General features: G+C 35.9%; 1 protein-coding gene across 7 annotated transcripts in view; it reads left to right on the top strand.

Moving 5' to 3' along the window:
- TAFA5 (TAFA chemokine like family member 5) overlaps positions 1-21,515 on the top strand; it is a 465,759-nt gene that overhangs the window by 111,053 nt on the left and 333,191 nt on the right. The window contains exon 2 of one of the 7 annotated variants that reach the window (XM_084537950.1): positions 5,537-5,627. The exons of the other annotated variants lie outside the window; for them this stretch is intronic. The gene's annotated coding sequence lies outside the window, so the exon portion shown is untranslated. The remainder of the gene's footprint in view (positions 1-5,536; positions 5,628-21,515) is intronic. 7 annotated transcript variants of the gene reach the window in all.

Genomic DNA, 21,515 nt, shown 5'->3' with positions numbered 1-21,515 from the left:
TGCTGTCAGATGACCACAGAACAGTAGTCATCATGGGAGTATTAATAAACCAAAAAACCCTTAACAAGTAAACGTCTTATTTTTATACCAAATCAATAGGCATCCTTTCCCTCTTCCTTATTCAGTAAATTTTCAATAGATGGCACTAAAGTTCTGTGGAAAGGGCAGGGCAGAGCAAATCCTGGGCATTCAGCATCTTCCTTCTCCTCCTTGCTGCCCCAAAACTAGAAGAGGCCTTTGCATGCTTTTAAGGCTCCCGTTTTTTTTCCACCTTGCGGTCAGAAAATTATTATGACAATTTACTGGCAAGAACAGTTTGGATTATGTGGTGGGCCTTTTTTTGTTTTGTTTTTTTGTTTTCTGCATGGATTGTGTTGGAAAAAAAAAAAAGCATTTGACTAAATGGATAGAGGAATTTTCTTGGGCAGTATCCCTCCTATGTGTATATTTTTTTCTTATTTTTTTCCTTCATCAGGAAATTATTATTATTATTATTATCATTATTATTATTATTATTATTCCTGATGTAATATTCCCTCCCTTTTTTGTAAAGCAAACTGGTCTGAGACTCAAGTGTGAGTCCTGAGAGATGTATTTGTATTGGGTGGTGTATGAGAGAGACCACTGCTGTTCTTTAAGCAGTGTTAACAAACATAATACAAAAATGTGGGAGTTTTTATTCTTTTTTAGCACTGTAGTGTAGCTGGGATGCTAGCTGCCGGAAGAAGGAGCCCGGCTGAATTCAGAGTGCTGGCTGTGCAAAGCGTGGAAAAAAAAACAAAAACTTTTATGTGACTGGGACAAAGTTTCACTCAAGACTGGGCAAAGCGACAACCTTGCAAGCACTGAAGGATCGCTGCTGGTGTTAATTCAGGGTCAGGCCGAGAAATAACGCCAGACTGTACATTTGCACAGATCTTTTCTGAAATAAATAAACACTGATTTGCCCGCTTTGGTTAATTAAGAAGTGTTATCTCTGGATATTGACAGTGCTAGAGATTTCTCCTTTAAGAAACCTACCCATGCTTTAATTGCATTGTGTGTATTGCCTCCCACATATTCACTTATTTAACATTCTTTTAAAATGCTAGGAGTAGTGTTTTTATATATTTCTATCTAATCAAATGACTCATTTTGAGGAGATTTTTGCAGAAATAAATGTGGCCAGTCATTTCAGCCTATTGTTTTTTGATGTTATTTACATTATGCTTTTTCTTTCTTTCTCTCTTTCTTTCTCTCTTTCTTTCTTTCTTTCTCTCTTTCTTTCTTTCTTTCTCTCTTTCTTTCTTTCTTTCTTTCTTTCTTTCTTTCTTTCTTTCTTTCTTTCTTTCTTTCTTTCTTTCTTTTCTTTCACTCCTTGATTTTGAGACATGTATTATCATAAATAATCCGTAAAGGAAGAAGCATTTTGTTTCACTTACAATATTTCTTTTTGCATCGAAAGGTGGAAAGCTACCAAGTTAATATATAAAAGCAGAAACCATGGCCATACCCCAAGCACTGTAACACGTTTTACATCACTTCTCTTCCATTTTTCACATAGCCACTCTTAATGTGGGCTGCAGACAGAGAACTGAAGGTCTGAAACATGTTGGATAACTTAATTTCATCAGTTTGTTTATATTTGTGAACAAAATACTTCTGCCTTGTTTAACACCGTGAACTGTATACTTACCGTCAATACAGATTGCATGTATCAGACTAGTTGTCAGCCTTTTTGTGATGGGTGCTGATCTCCACAGTAGCATTTTGACCCCCTCTGTGTAATTACTTCAGCAGTGTATGTATTCCCCCCTGCAGTTTCAATCTTGACATTGAATTAGTGGAATTGGCTGAAACTCTAGGTGGTATAACTGAGTTTTTCTTTACAAAGAACTTTAAAAATGTCTAATAAAATGGTAGTTTTAGCCATAGTAGAATTAAATGCAGGCATGTAAAAGAAGGAAAAAATAGATTAAGCTTAATCTGTATTTTGTAAACAATTAACCAAAGCAAAAAAAAAAAAATCTGTTTTATTTTAAAACTTAAGTGTTTGATTATTTTCAATAGGAAAGCAATGGAAAGAAGTGTAAGGAAAGGACTAAGAAACAATTTAACTGTAAGTCTAGTTTATTAAATACGTATGTGTAAAGAAAGAGAACATGTGAAATGGCTCTTACCTCAACTTCAAGATTTGGAATTTTTCTCTGATATCAGAGTTATCCCTTTGCATTAAAATGTTATAAAAGGTTTAGGAATGCTGTGTCTCATTGCACATAATGTTGCTAGACTGTTGATTTCCTGGCAAAAAGATTAATTTCCCATCGGAGCCTAATGAACTACATGGGCTCATTGTTTGTAACTCAGCTGTGCGGTCGAATTCCTAAGTTAAATACTTGGACATTTTCATTTGATTATTTCTTGTGCAGAAGGGTAATTTCCTGTAGTCCCAAACAACAAACAAGTAAGCCACCAGTTTGCCTAGCCTGATCAGATTAGTTGATAGCATATATCTCCTGAGACAATTTCACAGTGCAAGTTCATACAGCAAGCATTTCTTTTGTATGCAGGCCAATTGATTTAAGAAGAATGACATGTAAAATTAATTAAAAGTCTGACTTAATTCATTAACAAACTCTTCTCACTTTTGCTTTTTTTTTTTTTTTTTTGGTATTTACTGCTTATTATTTTTCTTACAACATCTGAAAATAATTGCCACTATTCTATTAATAATTTTTCTTTTACTTGCTTAGAACTAGCGATGTTATCTATTACATTATGCTCTTATCACCTATTAACACAAGATATTTTTATAGTTTCAGTTATGCTGCATGGCTACAGAGTGTGGAACTTTCATGACATCCAACTAAAACTTATAGCCAGAACCAAATCCCTCCTTCAGTCACATTCATAGATACGATATTGGGTGTTGCAATGATCAGCTGAGAATTTTAACAGTGTTAATTTTTCTTTTTAGTTTCTATGCTGAACTTACATTTTTTCTAAGTAGACATGCCTTCATTCTTAAATATTTTAATACTCATTTTTGAGTTGAGGCAATTTAGTAGTAGCCTTACATTGCTGCAGTTTAAATGGTGTAAGAAACAATGAATGCTTGTTCTGAGATGAGTGGGAAAGAGCTTTTTAAATGTCTATTTTCATGAATATGTTTTTTTTTGTTTGTTTGTTTTTTTTTTTTCAGGAAGTAAAGAATGGGTGACACAGGATGCCATTTTTCCACACTTAGGCTTTTGTGTGGAAATGCAGGTCGTCCTGTGGCTAATCCGTTCTCCTGTGCCCAATCTGTCCTTCAGTGTTTCTAAAAGATGAATAGAGCTGTGAACCCAGAAAAGGGTATTGTGATACATAATTGCAGTCCCATGCCTGTCTGATCATCTTGCAAAGCAGTTTAACATATTCCAGTCAGCTGTAGTCCGTATGAAGAGGTGTTGAAAACTGAAACAAACTGAAACTGAAAACTTTTTTTGCATACATACATCATTGAAAATTAAAAATAAGGAATTACTTTCACTGCCCGAGCCTGCTTTTAAATGATTTATAATCTATTTTTCTTTAACATTTTTTTTTCCCTAAGAGAACAGGGAAAGCATTGAGTTGATGTTACACACGTTAATTCTGGGAACTTCTTTGCCCCCAGACAAGAACCCTTTTCACCTAGTAGCACATGTTCCCCATTCTGTTGCAGTAGTAATGGGAATAGGTAAATCACAGGGTTTCACAAGTAGTAATGGGGATAGGTAAAGGATACAATTTCTAAATTTGTATTTGAATACCATGGAAAACAGTGCAGCTAGAGGGTAAATTCAGAAGGATAAGGATATATTGCAGCCAGGGTGCATTACAGCCCGTGATATACTTAGAAGCTTTTTAAAATTCTGTGATTCTTAATTAAGAGGCTGGAATACCTTGTCTAGCAAGGACAATTTAGTATTTTGAATGGTTTATGAGATTAGAGTGTGTAAGCCCTGTTTGGAGTGGGACTACACAGAAACATGGATTTCAAATCAAGAACCTTACTTAAAATATAGAGGATTGGAATATTGAGAGCTCAAAACTACATTCTTAATCTGCTGTGTGGATGTTCTGGAGCAAGCCATGTAAAATAGGGTGATTTTCTGTTGATACACTGAAGTAGTTAAGTAGAGAAAGGAGAATTCTGATACTTCTGTTATAAACAGATGATTGTGGTTATAAAACAGAATTTTAGTATCACTTGTGAAAATTTAGTATATACTTACATGTAGGATTAGGGTATCTTTTTAGTACATATTTTATAATTATCTCTTTTTTTTCCAGGTTTAGGAATAACTTTGCAATTGTTGGTTATACTCTCACTGGCACTAATCTATCAAAAACATTTAGTGGAATTAGTGTCACAATAGCAAAAATACTGAAGCATTTACTTTTAAAAATGAATTTCTTACTCGTAATGGTTTTGAGTAACTTGATTACAGTTTTTACTTAACATTAATCTCTTTAATCTGACACTTTTTGCAGATTTAAAAATGGCAGAAAGTATTTTATGCATTTTGTGTGTGTGTGTTCTGAACACAAAAAGTTCTGTTTTGCAACTGAAAACATTCAGGCAGCATTATTCTGTTTAGATATATAACCTCAAACAACTCCGCTACCCCTCTGCTAACATCTGAAAATGTCTGTTGACCCTAGATATTTTTTTCTGGGCTTTCTGTTCATATAACCTTCTGTTCATAGCTTTATATAGTTGATAGAACTAATGTTTACTGCTATATAAAACATGTGATGAAAGGATTTGTCTTCCAAAGTCTTCCAAAACTTTTTTGAGACTGTCTCACATTTTTCTTGGAATCAATTTGAATATGATTTATTATGATAGATAACATTCCCTTTAAGATTTCTTTTTCTTTCTACTTTAAAACACAAAAGACTTACTTGAGATAATTAAAGAAAGAAGAAAGAAAGAACATTGGTCTTAAGACTGTGGGGAAAAAAGTTTGCATTTATCATTTATGTGGAGGGTTTATTTATTTATTTATTTATTTTATTTGACCTTTTATGCTTAACCTGTGTCTCAAAACAGTCAGATACCTTGCGTACCAGATGTGCTGCATATGTTACCTATATATAGTAAACCTGAGTTGAGGACAGTTTGTCCCAGCTGCAAAATTTTCTGCTTTTGGGGTTGTGCTACTTTTAGCATACTGTAGTATTTTTTTTCTCCTTTTTTTTTTTAATTATTATTTTATTTAATTTTCCAGTTTGTGGAGGGGAATTCTCATATATGAATGAGGTTATCAGAGAAGCACATCAGGCTAGACAGAAGCATAGAATGCAGAAGTGGAAGGTTTGTCTTCTCAGTCAGGAAACAGATTTGACTGTTAAAAAACCCTAAGCTTGAATAAACGATGCACAAGGAAAGAAAATGTAGACATGTATTTTGACAAGTTTGGGTATTTCCTCTTTTTTTTAAAAAAAAAAATTTTAAAGATAGAGTTAGAGAAGTGTAGCAGTAAAAGGGGGCTATGCAGACAAAAATTCTCAAAATTTTTCTTTCCAGGGAGGTGAGAGAAGTGTTTTCTATCTGGCGTCTGCTGTGCCAGGAGAAGATACCAAGAGGGGAAGTCTAACAGGTTTTCCAACCATAGAAGGTAGCTTAGAAAAAGTCCGGTTTTGAGTGACAAAAATTAAAGATGTGTATGTCTTCACAATGCAACATAGATGGTATAAAAACCCTACTTTTCCTGAGTGAGCAACCTGACAAAAGGAATTAGTAACAGATTTTCAGCAGTCTTTTTATGTCTGCTTGTTTTTGTGCCCCAAAAGCACCAGTGAGGAATTATTGACCTTTCTCAGTATTTATCAGCACTACCTATTCTTAAAGGCGGCACTGTAGACTGCTGTGATTCATACCATACAAAAGTGCTTGCTTGTTAGATCTGTTGACTAATATCTATTTTTCTTGTTCCTAAGCAGGCATACTCTTTGTATTCTTACTGTATCAAAAATAAAGCTGGAGTGAAAACAAGACACAACATTGAGACTTCTTTAACTGAATTTAAAAGGGGACATTGAAAAAAAGCATGTATTGAGTTAATACAGTATTTCTAAAAAGAAGCCATACATGTAAATGTCTTCAACTAATAAAAATGTTCACTAATAGAAATGTAGGTAAAACTTCTCTTTTCTCATGTCTATTTAAAAACAGCTTTTTTGTGATCATATGAAGAAAAGGAGCAACACAAGTTCTTGTACTAATGATGACAACAATATTTGTTTTCTCGTAGCATTTAGATGTCCCAGTTGGAATCAGTGGCTTAGCTGCATATAGCCAGCCAAATGTACATTCATACAAGTCCAAGTCAGGGATCTATTACATCCAGTGTCTGGATTTTAGTGAAGATTTATTTTGCTCAAAAAATATATCCTCTTGCCACTTAAAACCTGTAGTGATAGAAGATTCTGTTTAATAACAAAATCCAATTATTTGCCTAAATGTGCTTTTCATGCTTGTTCTAGAAAACCAACACAGTTTAATGAAAATGCCTATTCATTATATTTTACCTTTGGCACTACATCAGTTCACAAGAAATGCTAGTCAGAACAATAGATCTTCCTACTAATTGTTGTTAGTTTTGTGAAAAGGAATGAGTAATGTATTTGAAATATATCCAAACAGCAAATTAACATATAAATAATCAGAAAAATAATGTAATGGATCAATACTTATTGAAATATTTTCTGAAAGCAGATGCTATGCTAATGTGTGTTTTCTTGTGAGTGATTTATTTTTTTTGACAGTAAGAAGGAAAGTAGAAGATTGTGTTAATTTGTCAGGTGAAAAATTGTATTTACGATAGATCACTATATTCTGGATGTGTTTCTTTTTAACATGCCACAGGCTGTATTGTATTCCAAAGTCTAGGTGCTTAGCTGCAATTACACATGAAGAGAGATGTAGGCCAAATTAAGTTGATCCACAGGAGAACAAGGAGAATAAGTGCAATGTTAGAAGACCTGACCTAGAAAAGAGTACTGAAGAGACTGGGTTATTAAGTTTAAAGAAGAAGCTACTAGCCCGATAAGGGTTTTCAGTGGATAAAATTCTGCCTTAGGAGCAACAAACTGTTCTTTCTGTGAAGTGGGAAGATGGCAAGAAGGAGTAGGTGCAAACTGACTTGAGGGAGACTTAGGTAAGATACTAGAAAAAACTGCAGCAAGGGAAATTTGTGCTGTACATCAGGGAAGAATTACCAATGGCAAGGACAGTTAAGTCCTCTAATAGATTTCCTTGGGAAGCTATGAAGCAGGAGAGTTTTACTTTCAGATTAAAATGCTACGTGTTAGGAATAGCATCATCAAGCTGAAGCAGGCAGGTGAACAGGGTGACCTCTTGAAGTCCCTTCAAGCCTTTTCCTCCAAAACGCTAGCTTACCTGAAACTTATTTAGAAAGCTGAAAGGTGTTTAGGCATCTGACTTTGGAGTAGTTTTCTGCTAACTGTTGAAGTGAAGGTTTATGAGAAGGCTTATGAGAAGACACACTGGGATATGAAAGTATTCATGGGAAAAAGCGATATATGAAACCTCAAAAAGACAGCCAGTGGTCTAAGTATTTTATTAGATACTCCACTTTCTGAGTTGCAAACAGAATTTAAAACAAAAACAAAAAGAAACTATGCAGAGGAAATCTTATGATTTATGCAAATCTTTGTGGGTATATCAGAAAATAAACTAAGGTAGTGTTGTGTTTTTTCCTGGAGGCAGCTAAGCACCACATAGCCACTTAAATACTCTCCCCTTCTACTGCTACAGTGGGAGGGGGGAGAGAATTGGAAAAAAAATAAAGTAAAAACTCATGGGTTGAGATAAAGACAGTTTAATAAGACAGAAAATAAAGGGATGATAATAATGACAAAAGAATATACAAAGCACGTGATGTACAATGCTGACTGATGCTCAACCAGTCCTGGAGTTGTGACCACTCCTTCCAGCTAACTCCCCCCAGTTTTAATGTTCGGCATGACACCACATGATATGGAATATCCCTTTGGGCAGTCTGGGTCAGCTGTCCTGGTGCTGTCTCCACCCAGCTCCTTGTGCTCCCCCAGCCTCCTCACTGGCAGGGTGGCGTGAGAAGCTAAAAGTCCTTGTGGCTTAGCATTAGCACTGCCCTGTACCAACTAAAACATGAGTGTGTTATTATTCTCAGCATTATTCTTATCCTATATCCAAAACACACCACCATACCAGTTACTAAGAAGAAAGTTAACTCTGTCCCAGCTAAAAGCAGGAGAGGAGGCCAACAGTCATTCTTCTTAAATAGCTTTTTACATTGCAAGATCTTTAGGACTTCAGGGTGTCCTGAAGCAGAGCCTTGCGCTGTTCACTTTTCTTCATATACAAAGAGCAGTGAAATTAGAATATTACTATCTTTCACTTGATGATAATTCTTATGGTATGAGGATTTGGGTTTCTTACCTCTGCTGGTCTGTTCTTTTTACCCCAGCACCTTCAGGACTCATCAACAGGTGGCCCTGTGGCTACTCTGACCCCTGGTATGGGAAACACAAAAGCAGCCCTACAACAGGGACAGCTACAGATGGCCCCATAGAGGTTGTTTGTCAACTTTTACCTGTTTGGTGCTACTAGTGACTGAGAGCTTTGTGTTCACTACTCTCTGTAGTAATATTCCACCTCGACGTGATGCCATCAGTTTTTTATGATGTCTGCATGGTTTTAAATTCAGTAGCAAAATGAAAATTGGCAAATTGTGCTGAAAGAAGATGTGCAGGAAATCAGAGGTCACTTGTTAAATAGAAATAGGCAAACCTAGATGTACTCAGTTGGAGCTGTGATGCATCATACTCCACAGCTCATACTTGGAGCAAGTGCTGTCTGGAATTTGTTCATGTCTCTGAAACAGTTACACATGACAGAATTGTTCTACTTGGAGGTATAGAAGAGCTGGATACCAGGTATTTTCTCCTTGAGCAGTATTAACATTTATTTAAAGACAGGATAGGATATAGGAAAGCTTTTAGAAGCATTTTTGTAATGCAAGTTAAAATTTCATCTCTTTACACTAGTTTGTCAAAAAGCACCCACATTTTTTGTGGTTTTGTGGTGAGTGCTAATTAATCATGACAATGATGCTTTATAGTATCTTTTGTACTTTGCTACAGCTTTTATTGTATTAAATTACATGGTTTTCTGCATAATTCTTTCAATACAAATTTATGGCTTTAAGGAAAAAAGAAATGCAACACTGCTCCATTATGCAGAGTTGTACATGTTTTAGAGATGTGCATGGTGGATCTGGGAATAGTTTTAGCCTCAAGAGAATCAAACAGTTATTTGAAATGGTCATTGCTTGAGTATCACCTTGCTTATGGCTATGAACTAATTGAGATTAAACTAAAGTGATTGTGAGATTCTTCCGTTTCCTGTGCATTGGCAGTTCCAATTATCCGTTAATACTTTAAAAGTATTATTTAGTCATGAAAACAAAAAGGGGGTAGAGAGGGAGGGTTGCTTCTGGGTACCTCTTTCATTCTCATTTTTGCTTTTATTTCTCTGATTGTGTCGGTAGAAAAAGTATGCTTTTTTTTTTTTTTTTGCAGCTTCATTTATTGTGAGAAGATCTCGTAACTGTTGTAAGCATTTCTGTATGCTCAGCTATAAAACTATATAGATTGTACCAGATGCTGTCTTAACTTATTTTATAGAATTATAATGGATGCTGATATTAACATCAAGTCTTTAAAGATAAAATCTCATTTGCTGTGCTAGTTTTTTTCTTTGTGGTATATAGTAATAGTCCTGTTTTATTAAAACTTTTCAACTTTATTTTGTTTAAAATTTTGAAGTATTTCTGATATTTTAATATTCTGTAAAAAGTTTTGCATTTTCACTAAACGCCATAGCATACATTAAAAGTGTATTTTTGTGAGTTATTTAGGGGATAAATGGCATGATTTTCAAGTGGTTTGAAGACACAAGAGCACCTATTACCTGCAGTTAGAGACTGTGTGATAAAACATGTATCGAGCATTTTCCTGACTGTGTCCACTTGCAAGTTTCACTCAACAGGCTTATATATACTACTGGTTACTTCATAACTGGACAAATACCCATTTAGTGTGCTATATATATCACTTGCAGTGTTACTTATTTATAAAGAGTGCATTGTAAGGTTGAATCATAGAATGATTAAGGTTGGAAAAGACCTCTAAGATCAACTAGTCCAACCGTTCACCTATTGCCCACTGAAATATGTCCCTAAGTACCATAACTACTGTTTCCTAGAACACTTCCAGAATTATTAGGTAAAGAACATATATTTGCAAGATAATTGTTACTGAAGCTTTTCCCACATCAACCAATTAAAGCTTCACTTAGGCAAGTTCTGCTTAAGATTTTTTCATGTACTGAGACACTCCAGCTCCTGATGACAGGGTCTTGTTCTGGTAAGATGAGGTTATTTTCCTTGCTCCACAGATGCTAAAAGATATTGTGTAACTGCATATTCCCAAGCAGTGAATTATTAGTGTTTGTAGTATCTGCTTCTATTTTATTATGCACTGAGCCTTTACCTAAAGCCAGAGCTGTACCACTGCAGTCACTTAACAAATCTAGAGAAGCTCACAGTTCACAGAAGTACCAAAATAAAATAAAATAAAAAGTTAAATTATACATAAGCATGTAGTTAAAATAACATAAACTAAGACTGATCATTTCTCCTTGGTCTCACAGGCTTAATCACAGAATTACAGAAGAGCTGAAGTTGGTAGGGCCCTCTGGAGGCCAGCTGGTCCAACCCCTGCCTGAGCAGGGACACTCAGAGCAGTCTGCCCAGGACCATGTCCAGGTGGCTTCTGAAGGTCTACAAGAAGGAGACCCTACAGTCTCTCTTGGCAACCTGTGCCAGTGCACTATCACCCGCACAGCACAGAAGTGCTCCTGGTGTTCAGGCAGCACACCTTCTGTGTTCCAGTTCCCTCTTGCCTTGGCACTGGGCACCACTGAAAAGAGCACAGCTCCATTCTAATTGTATATAAATACACCAAGTATTTTTATATATATTAATACTTCTTTCCATCTGGAATTGCTTAATTTCTTCAGTGGTCCTTGTCCACTTTCAGCACACTCCTGCTTTCTGTTTTCCATGCTGTCCTAAGCAAATACAACTTAATTGTGTGTGCATGTGAATGCCGAGGAAAAAGGCAGTGGTCAAGGGACCTGTTATGATTCCCCAATGCTGTGCTATCCTTCCCTAGCTTCTAGGCTCCTTGAGAAATAAATTCCTTAATATCTTTGTTTGCATAGCTTTGACAACCCAATTCAAAATTCCTCCAGTCTGATTTTTAGGTTAGAATACGGCTGGTCAGACATCTAGTTTATTAGATATCAGGGCATTAGGTATAACCAATGAATTACCAGTGTTCTGTTTCAGTTGTGTTAGAATAAGTCTGAAAATTTTATTTTCTAATAATAACAGAGAGCTAAGGTGAACGAGGAATTTATACCCTTTTCATAATTAGTTTTTCTTTATTGCATAGAAATTTTTCACTAGATGATTCAGAGCTGAAAACTTCCACGTGTCTTCCTAAGAAGATGTACTGGGTCTGGCTGGAATATTAACTTTCCCTGCAGCAACCCATACAGTGCTGTGCTCTGCACTTTTATCTAGAACAGCAGTGTTACCACACCAGTGTTGTGTCTACTGCTGAGCAGTGCTGGCACAGCATCAGGACTCTCTAGCCCTCCTAGGGGGTGGGCAAAAAGTGAGAAGAGAAACATCACCAGAGCAGCTGACCTAAACCAACCAAAGGGATATTCCGTACCATATGATGTCACACTCAGCAATAAAAGGTGAAAACAGGAAGAGGGGAGGGGTGGGCTCTCATTGTGAAAACGTTGGTCCTCCTCCTGAACACCGGCTGCGTGTGTTGAGGCCCTGCTTCAAGGACATGGTCAAACATCGCCCATTTGTGGGAAGCAGAGAGTAATTTCTTTCCTCTGCACTTCCACATAGCCTTTATTTGTTTTGTTTGTTTGTTTTCCTCCCTTTTTTTCCTTTCCCCCTCCCTTTTCCCCTTTCCCTTTTTTTCCCTTTAGTTAAATTTTTTAGTTCATAATAATCTTTCCTTTATTATTATTATTACTACTACGACTATTATTATTAATATTATTATTATATAATAATTGTTATTATTATAATATATTATAATATATATTATAATTGTTATATTATATATATAACAATAAATAAATTATAATATAATTATATATTATAACAATATATATGTTATATATATTATATATAATATAACAGTAATAGTAATAGTAATAGTAATTTCCCTTTAATTAAATTATCCTTATCTCAACCCGTGAGTTGTTCTTTGCTATACTTCTTCCCCTCCTCATCTGAGGAGGGGGAGTGAGAGAGCGGTTGTGGTGTTTAGCTGCCTAGCATGGTAAAACCACCACAGGAGACAGACAAGTACAGATGCCCACACTTGGGTGACTGCCTACATGTGGTCAAGCTCACCTAATTTCACATGCATTGTATTGTTGTGTTGACCTTCTAAGTTTTATTCTTCAGTTTTGTGAGCTTGATCATGGTGAGAGCTAAAACACATTAGATAGATCATAATTCTTAATGTTAAACTCAGTCATATAAATTATGCATATTTAATAATTTGTATTATGGATCTAGAATGAATGTAAAGTCTGTATTTGGTACAGGTATTTTAATGAGTAGTTTGAAAATGATTTTCATTTCACAAGTGGATGAGATTTGCAAGCTTCCCTTTTTCAGCAGACAAATGAAAGTCAAATTAAAAGGAGTAGCTTGTCTCTCCGATTCATTCTAATGCTATTACTTTCTGAGGTGATGTTTAAGATGTCAGATCTATCTCTGGGCTCATATAATTCCTGTTCACTGTAATGGGAACTGCAGACACCTGTGCATCTTTACTCAGGCAGGTTTGAATTCAGTAAAGCTGTCCAGTAGCAGAGTGGCATGTCAAAACACAATTTTCTTCCTAAGAAAATCGAGCAATTATGTTTTCTTCTCCATTTTTTTTTTCAGAAAAAGAAAAGAACACAGTACAATTTTAATGGAATTAACAGTAAAGGCAGAAACAAAAGGACTGCAATTTGCAGCATGCTTTAATTTTCTAGTGGTTTACAATTATAAAAGCCAAACAGAGAAACCTTTGCCATAGAACTACCCACTTGTTTGATTGTTTTCCCCTGGGTTCATTTATGGTTTAGAAGTTATCAAGGTTAAATAGAGGTACGTTTACCTCTGCTTAACCTTGTGTGTGATTTAATCATGACCTCTTCTTAATGTAAACATCTTTTCATACAGACTGTTGCCATATAAAGTAAAAAGATCTCTTCTGAATTCATATATGAAAAAAGATTATGTACAAACACAATGGAAATGAAGAGTTTGTAATGTAGCCTCACTGTTAATTTACATTTTGAAAAACAAAAAGTTGCCATAGTAACATGTTTGTTGTAAAAAAGTCTAGATCATATATATTAGTCTTAAGAAACTTCTACTTGTACAACATGTTTCTCAAGTTTTGTGAGCAAGAAGGAGCCTAAATCTGTGCATTTGTGGGATTGGCCTCATATAGTTCAGATTTGTGCAAAACAAAATATGAAGGTATTAGTCAATTTTGCAAAACAGACCTTTTCCAATCAGCTTTCTAATTATGTTGTTCATGAGATAATTGTTGTTTGCTTTGTTAAGTAAAAGATTAGTAAAGATTAGTAAAAAAAAAAAAAAAAAGAGGTGTTTTTCAGGATAGGAGTATGTTGTAACTGTTTTTGTTAGAAACTGTGCTTTTAATATTGATGATTTTTAAATATGTAGGACAGTATATTCTGTCTTTTCTCATAAATTTATTTTTATTTCTGTTTAATTTACTAATTACTATTTCTAGAGCAAACATAGTATATACATATATAATATATTTTGTATCTTATATAAAATTTCCTGTATGAATCAGAGCTTTGGTTAAGAAACCAAAAGATACAGTTAATAATGAGGTCCCTTTTGCTACTTTAAAAGGCCAACTTTAGTACTGTTCACTATGGTTATTGTAAACTGAGTGCCACAGACTGCTCTGGTGGCTTTCTAACTCCATGTGCAGCCAAACTGAGCAAGTTATTTTTATGGAACAATTTGCAGGGTCAGTTGTTTAACTGGTTAATTTACTCCATATCTCAAGTCTCAGCAGACAGTGAGTTTTCATTTTCTATTCACAGTTCTATTTTTGCATTTATATATATATTTATATATTATATGATATATATATAAATTCAGACAAATAATAATGTAAAGATACATATATTTATATATACTATAAAAATGTATGTGTTTTAAAAATATGGAAGGAATAATAATTTGCCTCAATTATCCTGTAACGCTTTCTAAATAAGATTGTATTGGATCCAGCTCTACTGATAATGCCTAGTGGCCTTTTGAGTCATGGTACATCTGAACTATTTAATTTTTCAGGATGAAGGCTTTTGCTGATGCATGATCTTGTTTAGTTTTATAGCCTGAATAATTCTTCCACACTGGTATGGACTTAAAAATAGATCTCATTTCTGAATATGTTAAATGTAATAACAGAAGCAACATATCACTAGACAGCACTAAGATATTCCCCAATTTTTCAGCTGCAGTTCTAATGAAAAGTCTCCTTTTCTGTTAAAAATTTATTAGTATCTTTTATTTATTTATTTATTTATTTATTTATTTATTTATTTATTTTTACAGTCACACATACATTCTTTTGTATAGTATCATTAAAAAAAAAAAAAAAGTTAAAAGCAGAACTAACCATTGCACTGCTTTAAGACAGCTGATCATGGAGATTCTATTGCTTTCCTGGATTTTCATGCTGCACTTACCTACAATGTCTGTCTTCATTCCGATGGGTTGCCGTGATATCAATCATTTTGTCATGCAGGAAGGCTGGAACAGAAAGCACGCATGCACAGAGTTCTTTGAAATTCTAACATGCTTAATCCAATTAAATCCTAAAAAGATAGTACTTTATGTATGATTGCTAGGTTGCCATTGCAGAATGAGGTGAATGGCAAATCAGAAAGCAATGTTCATGCCCTGCCAGAAGGGAGGGACCTTCTGGGGACATCTAGGCTCAGTGGTGAGGTGTGGCATCCCTATCTGTGGAAACAGTGCTGGGGTTATTCTTCATCTTTGTTCTTCCTGTCTTTGAGAGGGCTGTAGCCATTTTTGATACCTGCTTGTGGCCAGCCACCTTTGTGTTTGTGCCTCATGCAAGGTTTTATGTATGTGAGATACATGTTGCTTATTTTCTTTGTTGTTCTGGTTCTCCAAAGCTGGATTCCTGTAGTACCCAATGACTGACAGTGCCTTTTATTTTCTACACCCTGCCTCGGTCATCATCATGTGCTTCTGTCCTGGAGGGCCTCCTCTCCACGTCAGCGCAGCATCAGATTGCCTTCTCATGCTGTCCTTGTGTTTCTCTTCCAAAAGATCCCAGGTCAACAGACCACTGGTGATTTTACAGCTTGCCCAGGATTGCTGTTTAACACTAATGCAGTTTTATAAATGCTGAATCTGTCCATGTTGCTATTTAGTAGAAGCATCCTTGAAGCTCTCAATCACCAAGACAGACCAACATCTGCTGGAAGTCTTGGGAACACAGTTAGTAATGGTTTCCTCATGTTGCTTTGTGGCCTTCTTAAAGGTAAATGTGTAAGGGAGAATTAAGTCCCTTCCCTTCCCTTCCCTTCCCTTCCCTTCCCTTCCCTTCCCTTCCCTTCCCTTCCCTTCCCTTCCCTTCCCTTCCCTTCCCTTCCCTTCCCTTCCCTTCCCTTCCCTTCCCTTCCCTTCCCTTCCCTTCCCTTCCCTTCCCTTCCCTTCCCTTCCCTTCCCTTCCCTTCCCTTCCCTTCCCTTCCCTTCCCTTCCCTTCCCTTCCCTTCCCTTCCCTTCCCTTCCCTTCCCTTCGCTCCCCTCACCTCCCCTCACCTCCGCTCCCCTCTCCTCCCCTCTCCCTTCTTTCTTTCCGCCTGTCTCTCTGTTCTAAAAATATATGAGCTCTTAATTTGAGGTGGAAAAGGTATTCAGATTACATCCTGCTCTTCATCAGGATCATTTCTGTCAGCTTTGAAGGAGGTCACTGGTAAGCCTCTGTCCAGTGGGAAAGAACTGGTAAATATTGGGATAAAAAGTTAGGTCTTACATCCATTTTTATGTAAACTTTTACTTCTTGGAAGTTTTTAGTGTACAAAGTTGCTGCTGTACTCAATCTTGAGCATTTCTGAAAGTCATCCATCTCTAATCGCTAGTCTTTAAAGTATAACTTTGTGTTCTATTTTCAAAAGTCTGGGCATATAGCTTATTTCTTTATGATAGAGGCGGTAATTGAACTGTATACAAGAGTGCAAACTTTACTAGATCCTTGCATACTAAGATCCATCACCTGCATTTGTGTATGTCAGGGCTGGTGATTCCCAGGGGTCAGGATACTGGGACTTTTAAGGGCTCTCCTGGAGACCTGTCCAGACATGGCCCCACTGCCAGGGCCCATAGCAACCCCAGCCAGGAGCAGGGCAACTAGAGGCACTGGGCACCAGGCACCTCCATGAGGACAGATACTGGCTGAGGCTGGGACATGTCCCTTAGGACACGGGCCTGCAGTTAGGCCTGGTTTTGGAAGCCCATGGCCGGGCAAGGCAGCACCATGAGGAGATGGAGACCGGCCCTGCTGGGGCAGAGGCTGATGGCCCTGGGGCTGACGTGGGGCCCTGGGCAGGGACATCACTGCTTGCAGGACCATGACGTTCAACATTTTTGTAGCTGGTCCTGTAGTAAGAAAACTACTTTAAACTATTAGGAATGCAGCATGAAAATATCACCATTCATTGATGCATTGATATATTTTGCATATTAAGTGATAGACATATGTGTATTAAAGAAAATGTTCATTATGGATTTGGTAATGAGTCCCGAACAAACTTGTGCTACACTGATAGTTGAAGAGAATTTGAGGTCTGCACTTCGGATGATTGATATGGCATTGCTCAATGTCAATACTTTGGGGAAACAGAAACTGCTGCTACTAATGCCATTTCTACAGAAAGATAGAACAGGAATCCAAAAGGGGAGGGCTAATACTAAATTGATCTGTATTGTACTTTCTCTAAATCCTCACTGAAGCATCAGTGAGATGCTCCTTCAGTGAGTGTATAAAATAGGAAGTGTTTTGCATTTTAGTAGCACCTAGAAGTTTTAGAAGGGCACGATGCTGATGTTGTCTTCCATGGATGTGAGTTGGTGATGTGTTTTGAGAGATGTCTCAAAAGGCCATGTTACACCACTATGCAATAATTTTAAGCTGGTGCTTTCATCTCCTTTCCAGTTTCCTTACTTCCACCTGATGTTCTAGTAATTCAATAATGTTGAATATGGGACATCATAGTCAATCTATAGCAATGAACTGTGCCACCATGACATAGTGTAACATCACACAGAAGGGGAAGCTTGGTAATAGTGAAAGGATACAGCTGAACACAGAAAAGTTAAAATAATTTGTAGGAATCAGGAGCAAACTGTGCATGATTAAATTGCTTTTTCCTCTGTTGCTTGTTATGATGTTACACCACTGTGACTTACATCTACACAAATAAAGTAATACTTTGCTGAATTTCTGAATGTCATCGCGTAGCTCATATTTTAGATATTTTTATGCTTGAATCATATATAAACATATTGATTCATTTAAACTGCAGTAGTACAAAGTGTTCTTTGTATTCCTGCATGCAAAAGATGGGCAGCTATGTCAGTGAAACCCTCAATGGCCTTCTGTGGGATAATTTCTGTAGAAATTATTTTATTTTTTTTCAAATGACGTTTGGTAGTGCTGTGATGCACTGCTGGTAAATCAGTAACCAGAACTCTTTTCTAACCCCTCCAGCTGTAGCAGCATGTACTCTTTTTAAATTCTGCAAGTATCTCAGAAGGTCTCAGTGTACAGATATGTGCAATGAATCTTTGCTGCTGAAACAGTAGTTGTCCTTCCTTCACCCCTCCGCTACCAAAGCTTTACTTTGTATTTCAGTTGGATCACAATCCCAGCTGTCCTGGAGCTTTGTGAAGCTTACATACAGTTCTGAGACCTGACAGGCTTAAATGCGCATTCATGGCTGGTAGCCTGCCTGAATTTTGTTTTAGCTGGAAGAGTGACTGCTTACAGCAGCGTGGATGTGCTCTACTTGTAAGAAAGCTTGTGTACATGTTCATTCACATCTTGGTGTACAGAGTACATTTTAGATTTTCAGTTGAGTATGATGACTGTAATTTGGATTTTGGATGAAAATAGGAAATGTTGTGATCACATAAGTGTTATACTTGTTGAATCTTTAGTTCAAACAAAAGATGAAATGTTTATTTATGTTTTGGTTCCCATGTTTATCCTTTTCTGTGCATTCAAAAACATTCTTAGTCATATATCCATAAAGTTCAGCATCATGAAAACTGTGAATGGGTTTAAAGTGGATGCTTGTGTTCTGTGGTATTAGGTGTACATGTACTGTGAATATAAAGGTGAAAAATATTTCATTAATTCCAACATACAGTGGACTTGTATATTCTGATTAAATGCTCATTAGTATTCATCATTACTTTTAAGGAACTTTGTTTTTCAAAGGTTTGTAACAAATGGTGGAAGATGGAAAATAATAATACCCCTGTCACTTAGTCAAAGACAATTGGAGTCTGTCAGTAACAAAAAATTCTGAACATGCAGAGTAAAGAATCTGTTGGCAAAATGTGTGTGTGTGTGTGTGTGCGTGCGCATGCATATGTTTTCTTATAATTGAGAAGTTAATAGTAGGTCCCTGTCTTTAAGCAGCTCTGCAAATGTTTTGTTGCTCAAGTCCTCTTGCTCTCACCTTTTTCACTTTCCAATTTTTATTCATCTAATTAAATTATTCAGTTTAAGCATGTGAAATTCAATCATACGCCATCACAGTCAACCACATTATATTCTGTCTATAAACTGAGTTTGTCTGTGGTTCCCCCCACCATTAGTACTATTATGGGCTCTTTCAAAACTTCATTAATTTTATTCCTTGAAATGTTCTAGATTTTCTTCAGCCTAAATTTATTTGTAGCATGTATCTGTTTGTTATTTTGCACTTGCCAGTGTTTATCCCTGCTGAACTTAGGAGTATTTTCATATTGCTTCTTAGTGTTTGTTTTGCCATATTGCATAAAATCATATATTTTTCCAGCATTATTTCAGAGTATATACTTGCAATTCTCTTAATCATTTCAGTATTCCCAAGCTTACAGTGTCTTGAAAACGTACACTCTGAATTTTAACACTTGCAGTTGCACTTTTTAGCGTGGTATCTCCCCTCTTACAATTTGTTAGGTTAGCAGTTGTCCTTTCACAGCCTCATAACAGTGATAGTATATAGTTAGTCTGTTGTTCATCATCTTAGTTCTTTTTCCTCCTCTGTCATTTCCAACTTGAAAATCCCCAAATTTTTAGTATCAATTATTTTTAGTTCTTGACTTTCCACTTTATTGTTGTCGTCCCACTTTTGTTAATCCAATCATCAGATCAGGTGCTATTTGTTCCTATGTTGTATTTTGAGATTTTCTATATTAACAGTGCCTGAGCAATTTGTGCCTTGGATTTTTATTTATTTATATATATTTTTTGAGCTTCTAATGTAGGTGTTCAATAAAAAGAATTCATTAACCACATTTGCAATAACATTTTATTTGCACATAAAATACACAACGCCAAAAAGCAAGATTTAAGTTCTGATCTAGGTTTAAGCTGGCATTTGGAGGTTGGATTTCCAAATTAAAACTGGTCCCTATATTTCTGAAGTCTTTTTCAAAGGTATAAGCTTCAGTAGCTAGTTCATTTTTTCAGGACTTCTATAAAGTAATATTCCCATTTATTGGAATATTTATTTATTTACTGAAGCCTTTATAATTAAATTAGAAAAACGTGTTCTTGTGTTCTCTCTCTCTCTTTTTTTTTTTTTTTTTTTTTTAAGAGTAGAACAAAGCTTGGTTTAACTATGGCAATTTATCTTTAACCACTCACCTCTAATTTTATGTTACATTTTTTCATTTATCTCTTGTTTGTAGCTATAAAACTGCTCAAAAAAATGTCCCGTTTTTCTATTTGTTGGTTTAGGAAAAGCAATAGCGTAAAAATTAGAGTTTGTTTGTTTGTTTGTTTGTTTTGTTCTCTTACTGTTTCACAGATGGTTTTTTGTTGTTTTGTTTGTTTGTTTCTATATACCTGCTCTTTGAGAAATATAGTTGGGATTGTTAGGGGTTTTACTCCAACAAAGAAAAACTTAGTTTCTTGAGAATTTGACTGCATATTTTGCAGTGTGTTAGGGTTGTGGACTTTTCTGGTTGTTTTTGCATTTTTAAGTAGTCATAATATAAACAGATGATAGGAGAGGAATAATTTGAGTGATATACATGTTTCCTTTTTATATTTAAATCCCCCTTTAAATTTTGTGTTTTGGTCATTGAATATCTGTCTTGATTTTTGTAAACATTTTTTGCAATTCAGTAGGTGAAGTTGAATTCCCAAATGCATTTTGGTTCTTAGTTAGGATTGTTCCACACTGCTTACCTCCTTCATTTGTAGAGTAACATCTCAACTTTCTTGTTCAGGCAGGCCTAAGTGACTGCAAAAAATAACATTTTTCTGTCTTTGGAGTGGAAGATTTGCAGAGTTGTGTGGTGTGAAACTACCTAGTATCCATTTTATATATCCATTTATATGAACTACTTGCTTGATTTACTTTCACTGAAAGGTTAAAAGAAGTTCACAATTCTTATATGCGATCCATGGTTCAGCTTTGAACAAAATGTACGTTGGGGAGGTGTTTCTGACTTTGTTCAACACCATTTTGATGGTTTCAGATCCTGAGATTAATTTTGTGAATCTTGAAATTCACTGCAGAATTCAGGGCTACAAACTCAAATGAACTACAATGAGCAAAGAAAAAAATTGTTTTCCTGTAAGCTGTTTTCCATCTCTGATTCTCTCATGCTGCATGTCCCTTATCTGATGGACTGATCTCAAAATTCTGTCCCTGGTCCCTTGTGTCAAAGAGAGTGATGAATATGCTACCTCCTGCTGGCCCTTTAGTTGTATCATTTGCCCTCAGGAAGATTTCAGAGGCATGTGCTTTATAAATGGCATCTTCTATTTTCCTTCAAAAATTGTTAATACACTTTTAAAAGGAATAGTTGTAACACATTTACAACACAGTGTGAACTATAAACTTGATTTATATGGAAGTACATACTTTACTGGAGAAGGCAGTGTACCCTAGCTGCCTATAATTTGACTGTAAATTTACGGGATTTTTTAATACTACTTGCTAAACTGGAATTAGGAGTTCCTGAAAATAAAGTATTTTGGATGAGTTTTGTGACCTCCTTTCATCTGTAAATACATCAGCATTTACATTGCTTCA

Source organism: Aythya ferina (assembly GCF_964211825.1).
Source record: "Aythya ferina genome assembly, chromosome: 1".
Lineage (NCBI taxonomy): Eukaryota > Metazoa > Chordata > Aves > Anseriformes > Anatidae > Aythya > Aythya ferina.
The sequence above is the reverse complement of the archived record's forward strand: the minus strand, read 5'-3'. Positions and strand labels throughout refer to the sequence as shown.